This window comes from Aplysia californica, unplaced genomic scaffold (assembly GCF_000002075.1).
Source record: "Aplysia californica isolate F4 #8 unplaced genomic scaffold, AplCal3.0 scaffold00764, whole genome shotgun sequence".
NCBI lineage: Eukaryota > Metazoa > Mollusca > Gastropoda > Aplysiida > Aplysiidae > Aplysia > Aplysia californica.
The window spans coordinates 42,588-50,924 of NW_004798034.1; positions in this window are offsets into that span (position 1 = coordinate 42,588).

An 8,337-nucleotide genomic window follows, 5' to 3' on the forward strand; every position below is an offset into this window, starting at 1 on the left:
AGATAAGATAAGATAAGATAAGATAAGATAAGATAAGATAAGATAAGATAAGATAAGGTAAGGTAAGGTAAGGTAAGGTAAGGTAAGGTAAGGTAAGGTAAGGTAAGATAAGATAAGTCTTTATTGTCTAAATACAGCAATTACTTTCTTTAATTCCTAGGATTTGATTGGGGGGAGGGGGTGGTGGAAAATGGTTGTTCTGTTTCCCCTTCCCCACCCCCTTTCCTACTCAAACGCACCATACACACATACATACCCACATCCTCTCTTCCACATTCGTGTGAACATAACTTCCTCTATTCATCAGCTGAAAATAGACTCCAGTCAACCAGTGAAGACGATCAACCAGTGAAGACGAGGTGTGTAAGAGATAGCAGCAGGGGTCTAATAGACCACAAAACTGTAAATCCCTCGGGAACTAAAATGGAAAATACGAAAGAATAGTCTCACGCAAGGGTGCCATAATACGATTGTGTCAGTCCTCAGTAGGAGATTTGCGACTATTAATAATTGATTTATGTGGTCTAACTTAATTAAATAGCGTTTCTCTACTAGATACACTAAACACTAATGTACAAAATGTTCTAACAACCGCTATGATGTTCTGATGGTATCGCATTATGGTCTTGCAGTTGGGGTCCCCAAACATGCTAAAACCTGATCTTTCGGAAGAAAGGCACTAACAGGTGACTTTACAAGAAACAGAAAGAAAAAGAAATGTGGCATTTTGGAAGAACGCTGGCGTTTGTGGTATAGTGGTCGGGCACTTTGCTGTCGCAAACAGGAGACCTGAGTTTAATTCTGGGGTGGATGGACAGTTTTTATCGAGTATCTTGGTTTTTCTGAATATTCTAGGATGTCTATCAGCTGTATCCTTATCATCCCATTGTATCGATGAAAGGAAGGGTCGGAGACCCGCCTTCTGTACGATTTTACTTAATGCGTCAACGTGTGCTCAAAAATACATACACTATTCTGAAAAAGAAAGAAAAAACAGAAAAAAGGCTTTTTCAAATGCAGCAAGACTCACCAAACTGTTGAATTCTCTGCCTTTAAAAAATTCTTTACTTCGAGTCAAGGATAGATTCAGCTGCCATTTGCCACACTTCTGTCTTGAGCTTACATCTTCAGGGACGTGTTTCAAGTTGGAGCAATTGCTTTAACAACAACAACAACAGCAACAACAACAATAACATCAGCAACAACAACTAGAAAAATAACGACAGCTACAACAATAACAAAGCAACAACAACAACAACTACACCAATAACAACCATAGCTGCACTGACAACAACAAGTACAATAACAACAACAATAACAACAACATCAACCACAACAACAACTACAGCGACCAGCACTGGGAAGACGGCAGAACCAATACAAACGTCATTCACACCCACATCGCCATCAAAGACGACATCTCCAGCGACAGCAGCAAACAAAGAGTTGTCCTCAACAAACATATACATCAACAATATAGAAACAAGAACAATGATCAAAAGACAAACAGTCACATAGAAAAAACCCCTAAAAAAACCAAAAAACAAAACAAGGGACAAAACAAAAAAACAAGGCACAAACAAACAAACAAACAAATCCCTGAACAAAGAACTAGACAAACTAGAGAAAAGACAAACGCGATCTAAGAAAATGAAAACAAACAAGCTGACAACCAAACAAAAGACAACACAAAAGCAAACAACCAACCCAGAGAACAAACAAACAAGCATACCAAGAAATAAATAAACATAAAGACCAACAAACATTCAAGAAAAAAAAACGCAGAAAGAGACGACGAGGCTGTATAACGGTCCGCGTACATCACTCAATGCCGTCATGACATGCTGGCAGATTCTGGGAAGTCCGCCAGCGCAGTCTGAGATTCTTGGGGTGTGTGTGGCAACAGCAGCCTTGACGTCTGGTAGAACCCCCCACGAGCATGACTTCTCCAGTACATTGTCGTGTACTTAGACTATTGCTGCTGCTCCAGATCTTTTCATCCACGCGACAATAGCGCCAACGGCGGCTGGCTGGCTGGCTGGCTGGCTGGCTTCAGTCTTTGGTTTGCCTTCAGAATCATAATGTGAGACGGCCGTGTTCGGGATATCTGATCAGCATGACTGAGAGCGAGGGAGATTTGAACTAAGCTCGAGGGTTTGGTTGACTTTTAAATCGGCGGCTGGCGATTACGCAGTCGTATTCAGGAAGGTGCATAAATCTAGACAATTTCACATGCCAAGTCTCCGAGACATGTGGCGCTGGAATCGTTTTTACGCTCATAAACGTTAGCATAACGCATTAGTGTCACTTTCAATGTATGCAGCTTTGTTCCAAGTTGAAGAAATATGACGATCTTAAACTGCACATTTGAAAAGAAGGGCAGGCACAAAGACTTTATGCTGATGTAGTACCGCTCAAATAGGCATGTGCCCGAGCGGCGCTAGGTTTTACATGGCCTGATAGTTCTGGAAGAGACTTGCAGGCAGTTTGATTATAGCTTCTTGTGCGAGCTCCGAGCTGCGAGATTTGTCTCACTTTTGGGGGCTGCTGCAAGGGCACCGTTTGTTGTTGCCTGTGAGAGAGAGAGAGAGGGAGAAGGTCCCTTCCGAACGTTGGCCCTGGTGATAAAAGGTGTTTTAAGGACGGCATATGGCGGGGAACAACACCAGGCCTTCCGGATGCCAGAAGCGAGACCTAATTTCTGGTAATGACGACTTTGTTACGTCAGTCTTTTCACACGTAGCGGCACCAGCCATAAAGGGAGACCACCCGATAGCAAGGGTCGGGCGGGACTCCGGCCTCGTGTGACTGCCGCTAAACACGGAGCTTTCTGACGGCCCTTTGTCTCCCACCAATCTCACCATGGAGATTTGGAACCGAGCATGAGAAAGGGAGATGCAAAAAACCACACTCTACACCTCCTCCCTTTTCTACCACCCCCCTTTCCCACCCCACTTCCGATTTAAAAGTTTGTAAGAAGCGGCTCTCACAGGAGAAAAGCTGGATGCGGAGACGGAGCAGATGGGCAGGAACGTTGGTCATAATACAAACAAGTCTAACAGCAGGAGCACAGTGGAGTGCAGACTAGCTCCGTGGTTTTTGCCTGAAACAAAACCATGTCTGCACCGTCTGTCTGCCTGAAGGCCTTGTGCTGACGAGATGAGCCAGGCTGCAGCGTGCTGATTCCAAGGACAAACCGTTAGGGAGAAAGAGGCGTCCGTCTGAAAGAGGAGGAGATATAAAGAAAAGCAATGAGTGGCTGAAACAAATTCATGGGCACATAAAAGCCCCGTTTTTACCGTTTTTATCATGCACTCGGCGTTTTTGTTCTCAACCAATAATTGTAAATATGCAGATGCTTCATAGTAACGGTGCAGCCGTTGGAGGCAAGCTTTATCGAGATGCAGTAATTTTGGAAGCAAGCCACGTGTGTTGACGACAAAGGCCGCTTATTCTTTCAGGACAGGTGAAAGCTCTGAGGAGCGCGTGCTGGCTGTCCATGCGAGTGATTAATGCATGTAGAGTACCAGCAATTTTGTCTTACATCATAAAAACATGCTCAAAGAAAAAGGGAGTTAGAGGGTAAAGAGAGAAGAGCGCGGCCGATGTTTGTCAAAGAACGGCAAATGCCATCCATTTTTCTCAAGCGTTCCAGGTGGAACTTCCATCCCCCTCCCCCCCCCCCCAACCCTTCGCCTCACATACGGCCGGAGCTGATGCTCTTGTCAAAGTTAATTGCATGTTGGGATTGTCCCTTTCTTCTTCTTCTTCTCGCCCTCTGTCTGAAACCTCTCACGTCATCGGCAGGAGAGGAACGTCCCCACGTATACTTACCCCCACCCATCCAGCGAACAGACTTTGGAATTGTTGGCCCAAAACAGGCTAAATCGCTTTTCAAAGATGCCCATCTTTCGGCGAAAACACTCTTCTAATCGTTCTCGCAGATTTTGAACCTGCGCGCCACTGGAATATTCGACGCATGCGCAACACATGTAAACAAAGCGGGCCCCCCGGTAGCGGGGCTCGGCTACCGTTTCGTTCAATATGTCGCATGCATTGCATTTGGCCCTCTCTCTCTCTCTCTCCCCCTCTCTCTCTCCCCTCTCTCTCCCCCTCTCTCTCTCCCGGAGAGCCCTCTGTGTACGGGGCGTGCGCACATCTGGCCACCTTGGCAGAAGCACTCACTCACGCGAGGGGGAAAAGCTTTAACAATAGACGGAGGATAATAATTCGCAATAATAGAAACGATTAAACCTGGGAACACAAAAAGGTCCCGAACTTTATACGCTTGAAAACTGAGGCGGTGTGAGAACGGTAGCTAGCTAGAGGGGCATGATGACCGTGGCAGGAGACGAAGAAGGAAAGACAAATCAAATAGAATATGGTGCTGCGTTGTTCTTTCTTTAGTTTGTAAGAGAAGCAGTTTGTTGGGTTTTCTTTAATAGTTTAAATGACCAATGACATCCCTTGTTTTGATATTTAGTTCGTTGTGCAGTTTTCTCTAACTGCATTATTAGGAAACAAGCAGAAGTAGAGAGCTTATTCTAATAATGATTTTAAAACTTCTATCATTACCCAGGGATCGACATAGCTCTTAGTTGGCTTCATAATGATATTTTAGCTAAAGAGGCCCACAATATCCCTTGTATTATCAATAATAGTGTATCTTTGGTTGTAGAGTTTCTGCTTTTCGAATCATTCTTAGGCAACTTGAAGAACGATAGTGCTCGAATTATTACAGAATCCAAAGACAGTACAATACTATGTCTGGACCGTCGACAGTTCAGGAGAAAGGAACATTTTCTCAATTAAATTTGATTTTTTTTTTAAAGTGATGATTAAATAAAAGAACCGATTTATTGTCGTTGCTGTTGTTATTGTGATTGTTCCGGGACTCATCTTATATTTTCTACCCTGTGTTACCTAAAAATGTTCCTTCTTTATCGTGTTTGCGTAATTTTCACAGCACGCCCATATTTTGACCTAAGGGAAATATTTCTTTTAACGATTATCTCATTATCTCTCTTCCTCATTCTCTCTCCCTTTCTCTCTCTCTCTCGCTCTCTCTCTCTCTCTCTCTCTCTCTCTCTCTCTCTCTTTCTCTGAATCTCTCTCTTTCTCTCTATCTGTCTGAATCTCTATCTCTCTCTGTCTCACTCTCTCTGTCTCTCTCTCTCTGTCTCTCTCTCTCTGTCTCTCTCTTTCTCTAACTCACTCTTTCTCTCTATTTCTACCTTCTCCCATCTCTCTCTCTCTCTCTCTCTCTCTCGATCTCTCTCTCTCTCTCTATCTCTCTCTCTCTCTCTCTCTCTCTCTCTCTCTCTCTGTGTATGTGTGTGTGTGTGTGTCACTCTCCCTTCTCTCTCAATATCTGCCTCACGTTATTTATCAAGACCAGTCGCTCTACAACGAAACCATATCCGTCTCATTTTTTTTTCTGTAATATATTACAAAGTAAATAAATGAAAGTAAAACATTCCCTTAAGAAAACAGGAAACGATGTGAAAAGAACACACATTTAACAAACAGCAAAAGAGAAAAGTAAATAAACGCTTTGATAATATGTGAGGCAGCGTGGTGGAATCAGGCTCTCGTCAATTTTTGGGCATGTAGAGTTATTGGTATAATTGTAAAGCTTGTTCACTTGTCTTTATTTGGATGGAAAAAAAATCAATTTATCTAGAATACAAGTCGATATATTTGCTAATGAAGGAGGTGGGGGTCATCTGTTTTCAGAGGAAAAGTTAGTGAGAAAATGGCCGTCAAAGATTGATTATTTCCTTCGCTTAAGAGTCCATGGAAACTAAAAATCTACATTTTTGTGCCTTTAATCAACGCTTAAAAAAAAAATCCACACAGAAATTAGTTCTTTAATGGGCATGAAAGGTGTTGAGCCAAAAAACAAAAATTTGATAAAAATTCACAAACCTGAGGAAAAATGCAAGTTTCTTCACTTTGATTATTTTGACGAGCGCCTGATTCCACCACGCTGCCTCACATATGTTATCACCGGCTTTCTAAAGCACTCTCATGTCCGGGTAGGTAAGGCGTATCTATAGAGCTGTCTATTTATCTCTCTCCACTGGCCCGTGGAATCCTAGGGTAAATAAACCAGCCCCCCTATCTCATACACACACAGGATCTCACTGCAGTGTTGGCTCGTGCTGAAGCAGATCTCGCCACAGGGAGTCTTGTCATATTAATTATTATTACATGTATTAAGATTATCATGATGATTATTACGATTATTATGATGATTATTTTGATGATGATTATTATTAATAATATTATTATTATTATGATTATTATCGTTATTATGATTGTAATTAGTATATGTGGGGCAGCGTGGTGGAATCATTCTTTACCCCAATCATCATCGTTCTCCTTGTACATGTATTTCACTCTCAGGTGAACTACAGTCTGAATTTATTTTCAAGATTTATTCATCACGTCAATGTAATTTTTCAACAGATGCTTTACGACGACAAGATATAAAGAGCTTGCGTTGACTTAAGTGCACAAGAAGAACAAGGTTGCTGTGACACAACATGGGATCAGGTTTCTCCCAGAAGTTAGCCTATCCAAGGGAGTGTGTTTTACGCAGAATTTTTTTTTTATATTTGAAAGGAAATAATACGTTAAATTACCTGCGTCTTTCGATACGCAATATTTTGTAAAGTTTTATTAATTAAAAAAAAAAAAGTCTTCAAATCAAACTGATGATTTGGGCATTCGCCATACTTTTTCAATTACAACCCTGGAGGGAAGTAACAACATAGAAGGAAACTGTATTGTAAAATGTCATTTGATGTCTTTATTCGTAGAACTGCTTCATCAGGAAACTCCTAGAAAATGAAATATGATCGTTCAAACGCTGTATAGCGTTGTGCTGTTCTACAACTCGTCCTTGTTTAAGAAATATTTTAAAAGATTTTTTCGGAGTAGAAGGAGGAAGGGAGGTGGTGGTGTGTATTTTTTCATCTGAAGTAGTGCCCACGACTGCATAATATGTCTTTATGTAAATCACGTGTTTAAAACATTTATAGAACAGTTATAAGGGAAAATGATTGACATGTAGATGGAGAAGATAAATAGGACAAGAGGAAGGAAAAAAGCAAACTCAGCAAGGAGACATCTGGTATGCATGGCCTCAAAGATACGCGCACCGGCAGGTTTCATGTTAGAATGTTATTTGTTAGAATTTTAAGAGATGAATTTGACAACTATTATTAACTATTAATTGATGGGAAGACAATTTGTAAAAGAAAGAAATAAAGCGAGCCATTACTGTACATGAAATTAATTATGCAACATTGCATCGCGAGCCGTTCCTTTATATATTATACCACAAACCTAAAACTGAAATAAGAAGAACATGCCATATCGTAGAAAAGAAAAGTTGTTTTCATTTTTTTTCGTTCTTCTTTTTTTGGTGTCTAGTTTTAGCACATGAGGTGAGGATGGCAACAGCGGACGTGACGTAGGTCATTTGTTTATCTTGTCGATCTTATCAGCCGTATTCTCATCAGTGACAGAAGTGATTTGAGAGTGGGAGAATGGAAAAGGAGAAGGGGAAGGGGGGGGTGGAGGTTAAAAAATGGAGGTGAAAAAAGAATAGAGGAAGGTGAAAAAAGAATAGAGGAAGGTGAGAAAAGAATAGAGGAAGGTGAGAAAACAAAGAAAGAGAATGTAAAATGGCAAAAAGATGTTTTGAAATCGTTCAGAAAAAAAACAAAAAAACAAACAAACTAAATAAATCCAAGATAAGCTATTTGAAAAGGTTTCATTTTTTTAAAATGTGCGGTTACTTTATGATTATTATGTTATAAAAAAACCAACACAAAAATGAACAAGAAGGGCAAGAAACGCACCAGATCGGAGCACAAAAGAGAATGAGCAAAGATGGAAAGATTAAATGAGAAAAAAGTTATCAGTTTTCATCTGCGTCGTAATACAAATCTTTGTCGCTCGTTACGTTAAGATCGAACGTCTCGCATGGTGGCTGATTAAAATGACGCTAGAATGCTTATCCCACAGCCAACGAAAGATCTTTGAAAAGACCAAGGTTTGGGAAAAGACCAAGGTTTGAAGGGGGTTTTTTTGTTGCTTTTTCTTCTTTGTTTTTGTTTTTGATTTTTCAGCTCGTTCTGAGTATGATTTGTCTGGGAAGGGCTATAGACATTTTGAATAATTTATTGTCGATTTCCTCTCTTCATTAATCGACGCGTTGAACGTGGTGGCTTGTGGTAGCGAGGTGCAACATCTGTCGGGGTGAGAGAGGCTCTTTCTCTCTCTCTCTCTCTCTCTCTCTCTCTCTCTCTCTCTCTCTCTCTCTCT